We start from the raw sequence: 5210 nt of genomic DNA, 5'->3' as shown, positions 1-5210 counted from the left end.
TCACTGTTAGTTTGCACATTATTTTCATCGTCAGAAGATGTATCATTATATGATGTTGTATCTATATCATGTTTTAAAAATTGTAATTAGAATGGAGTTTAAAATTCTAAGCTCTAATTGAAAATTATGCAAAATTTTGGTATGCATACTTTTTACTGACTGATATAAATGTATATCAGTTTGCTTGGCAGGCAAAATACCTAGAATATTCAGAATATTTCCACCATTACAAGTAACTCTAATACGTATGGATCCTGGTGTAATAATACCCTGAATTCCTTCACTTACTTTGGAAGCAATTCTCCGCCAGACTTCGGCGTTAACACCAACTATAGCTAAATTAAAACACAATTATATTCTAAATTCGGTGTCGACAATGTCAAATAAATCTATTTGATATTGTTGGAATGTTTTTTTTTTATGTTTTGAACAATTATTTCAATAAAATAAAAACAATAAGAAATTGTCCGATTTTGACATTTATGGAGCCAGGTATGGTATCTAATATAATATAAACATCATTTTCACCGTAATTTAAATTTGTATTGGTAATTGCGATGTAAGACAGGTGAAGTTGATTCTAACAATTTAAACCTGTTCTATGTTTCTAATGTATGATAGTAAAATTATTATAAAATTAAAATTATTTACAATTTTTGTATCAAATAACGTAAATTAATTGGAGAATAACTTTAAAAAATAACTTCACATATAACTTACTTTTACCATCAAAAATTTCATTTTTGTTTTTCAAAATTTCTGTATCAACAATAGATGGATCGACTTTTGGTTTTCTACCAGCCTAAACATATAAAACATAGGTAACTTAATATCACCAACGAAATGTCTTAAAAAAACAAATTCAAGATAATCTAAATTCTAAATAGATATACTTACTTTTATCAAAAAATCGAATATTTCAAATGCCTAAAAATAGCTTAAAAAAAAAAGGTAAGTGGATTTCGCTCTGCTGTACAGTAGGTTAAACAAAATATTTAACAGTAAACTCACAACTTTTTTTAGATTCTGAATGGAGTGATGAGTGTATTGATTTTACAATGATGTGTGTTTTTTTAAAGTTTTTTTTGTGTCTGGGGACAATAGGTATCTACCTATAATACTTTTATCACAAACTAAAGATATTTTCGGTTCTTATCGAACAAATAACAATGAACATATTATAATTTAATTATTATTCAATTTTCAATTTTGTACTTGTATTAAGGCTCTAATATACTTGTACTATAATACTATGTACTATAATACTTGTACTTCAGTAGAACCATGGTAGTATTCAATTGATTAATAATTTATTGCTTATTTGCCTCACCCCTCATACGGTTCACGAGCCGCCACTGCCCAAAACAAACAGTAAAAATCATTTTCGTATTCACTAAATCTCATTAACGGTTAAAATATTTAAATAAAATACTTTACCAATAAAAAAAATAGTGTTATATTTAATATTTCGAAAAAAATCCAATATATTTTAATGCAGTAATACAAGCAGATATCATTAAGAAAAAAAAAAAATTATGTAAATATCTTAAAAATTAAAGATTTTTTGGTGTATATCTAAATTCGTGGGTTGAGATGGCCTAATACTTAAAGCCATGTCCTAGCTGGTTTGCACGCATGCGGGGAAAAACAAAATAGCTTGTATTTCGCCGCATGCGGGCAACGCATTGCGTGCAGAGCAGCATGGTCAGTATATAAAACGAACACACTCGCCCGCACTAGCTAAGGCATAGGCCATAGGGTAATACTTATATGCAAATCGTAGGTACTTTACCATTATAGTGAACTGAATACGAATAAAAAACACTTGTATATTAATAATAATTAAACATAAACTATAAATTCAGAACCATCAGATCACAGTGGAATTCCAACGAGAACAGACTATACTAATGTGTATCGCAATATTATTTTTAATAAAATTAACAGTACAGCCTAAAACAGTTGTGTTAAACAATAGATGATGATAATAGACGGTCTAGACGAGGACGCGACATTTCCTTGTTATCACGTTCATTAAGAACGGTTATTATTTTTACACTTTACACATCTATTTTTAACTTCATTGCATGGATCTATCTTAATATATAAAATGGTAAGGTCCCGGAGTCTTTTCCTCCCGGAACGAAAGACTATTTCTTTTCTTCCACGAGCGTTCGCTTCCCGGCCAATGGGAGCGCGAAAAAATATCGCCGCGTTATCGTTTTGAAATATCGTCTTCGCCTCATCGCCGGGATTGTTTCAAAACTTTTGCTTTTCGAGCTCCGTTCGCCTTTCTTCGTGCCCCATTCTCACACTTCGAAATCTCTTTTACAGACCGAACCAAAGTCGTCGAACGGAGCCTTACACTTACTGTTTTGTCCTTCTCTCGGTTAAATATATCGAATGAAACAGGACTGTTCTTCGACGGTCAGGTCCATATCGATCGTATAATTCTGCGACTGTGGAACGTCCGAATGCGATATATTAAATTAAAAATTATTAGGCGATTTCGATGAGATCAACACACAATCCTGTGGTTGGATTTCAACAAATCTACTCGAAAACCCAAAATATGTAATATGTAATAAATAAAAGACAATATTTTAGTGCTCGATGATGTGATATAATATCGGATTTCACAATTAATACACTCTGAGTTGAATGAGTACGTTCAATTGTATATTGCTTATATATTAAATAAATTAACTATTTATTTGATGCTGAACCGTATAATACATGTATACTATTACGCATAATAATAGCAATACAAATATTTTAGTTTTTTTATTACAACAACAGAAATTGCTATGTATTTACATCTATTTTGTTAACTATATGCAATAAAAATAATGGCCATATCCTACGGATTTCATCGGTTAAACATCGCTTATTGTAGTATTCGCTTATGAATATAAACGGCTTAAATGCTCAAATTTTTCCGTCGGTTAGCATCTGATTGGGTGTCCCGTAGGTTTAGGCGTTAGGTAACAGTCGTAGGGTAGGCGAGTTCAAACTCCGGCGGCGGATGTATCGTCGCCGCCGTTACCACGGCAGTCCTATACTGTAGCATAACTGCCCGGATTTTTTGCATTTTTTTTCCGGTTTTTTTTACATGATTTTTCCAAGTTCCAATGATTATTTCATTGTTATCTCCATTATTATTGTAAACATAATCTTCGTGGTGCTTACATTATGAAATAATTTCAAAAATACTTATACCTACTACCGTCTATCCGTATGATTAGAATATCTTTGGTTTATCATGCCGAATATCATTACCTACTTGCGATCTTCATTTTCTATACATTATGTGTGTATAATGTAGGTAAATACAACCAATTAGTTGAGTTTCACTCATAGACTCTGAACGGAGGGTCTGCGATCCGACGAAGTCGGATTGCCTACGTAGCTGGCTAACTTGAATGTTAAACGATTTTCACTTGAGGTGACGGACTTGCTAGACATTCCAACTCAGTTTTCGAATTTACATTTTTATTACATACGAAAAAGCAAAGGACATGCGACGGGGAACCGTGTTATTCAATTGCCGATTTTCGTGGGTAAAGTGAAATTTCAAACATTCCCGCGCTCGAAACGAGATCTCTAAGACTTATCAAAAATCGTTATCACCTCCTAAATTTTTGTTTTTTAACTACCCATGACGTCAACAGGAGTGACTTCTAAAAGTAATTTCAACGACATTGACGTCTGCATCGCCGACTCTCACAAGCTCCCGAGTTTCAGGACAGCGAGTTTCACAAGCAACTAGTATTTATTATATTATATAAATATAATATTTTACATCTAAAATTATGATATAAGCTTATCGATAACGATCATCGACGCCAAGATGCACGGTCACATGCATTACTGAAAATAATTTTGTCAATAAATATTATTTCGTGTACACTGCGTCACACAATAACATAAATATAACAATGTTTTCATTTATTCTTAATTACTCAAAGTTGTGATACCTAATTTATAGACTATCGGGTATACTTTTAAGTCTATAAATATTAATAAATATTTAGGTTTTTTTACTTCTTAAGGAGTGGGGAGAGGAGGGTTTAGAAATTAACATAGGTAATCATAAAAAATTTAAATGTTTATGAAAATATATTTTAGGAGTATGATTGTAAACTATAGAGGCTCGTATAGAGTGTATGTAATTTTAAATATAAAATTAATAATAACGTAGTATACAGGGGGGAACACGTTTACATATCAAGAACATTAAAGCGTATACTCAGTAAAATTAATTATAAATAAAAATAAAAATAGTATGTTAAATTATAGTATTGCTTAATGATCATTAATTTGCACAAATTATATAACAAATTTTGGTACCAGTTTTGAGTGTCTAAGATGTAAATCATGAATGCGGATACTGGAGTAACGTTACGCTGGCATCCGAAATGAAAATGTGTTTTTCCACCCTTAGGGAGGGTGTGCAAATTTTTCAAAATGCGTTTACAAATTTGTACAAATTATATAACACATTTTGGTACCAGTTTTGAGTGTCTAAAATGAAAATCATGAATGCGGATGCTGGAGTAACGTTACGCTGGCATCCGAAATGAAAATGTGTTTTTCCGCCCATTAGATTTGAGTTTGTGTGAATTTCTTTCTTCTACGTGCATTTATTGTCACAGATAATCTGCTAGTTTTCAATCTTTTATATCTAAGTCTGTGAATTAAACCAAAAATGGTAACAAAACGCAACACAATAAATATTAAATTTAATTAAAGTAGAAAATTATCAAAAGATCAAATCTACTAGTTATGTTTTATTTATCATGGTATAGTTTTCTGATTGATATGTTCATATTGGTGGGCCAAGTTCATTGTTTGGTTACCTCTGAAAGCTAATCTAGGGACCCTACACGACTCACAAATGATGTCAATGAAATATTTCTACTATATAGAGGGTAGAGCGTCAAAATGCAAATGACGCTGTATTAGCTATAGGGTACAAGACTCTCATGGAATAATATATTGATTTAGGTCACATATGCATATTGCACCGACTGCAGTTAGCAAGCTCACAAACTACTTGCCTTATTCCGCAGTCGTCAAGACCGAAAGCATATCCACCAAAACTAGAGAAGTTTTTGATGGCTATGCTCCTGAAAAATCTGGATTATTATTAAATGATATTTTGTGTCGAGGGCCAAAAGTACAATCACATATATTCAAAATCTTTTGCG

The sequence above is a fragment of the Myzus persicae genome, unplaced genomic scaffold (assembly GCF_001856785.1).
Source record: "Myzus persicae strain clone G006 unplaced genomic scaffold, MPER_G0061.0, whole genome shotgun sequence".
NCBI classification, from domain to species: Eukaryota; Metazoa; Arthropoda; class Insecta; order Hemiptera; family Aphididae; genus Myzus; species Myzus persicae.
The sequence above is the reverse complement of the archived record's forward strand: the minus strand, read 5'-3'. Positions refer to the sequence as shown.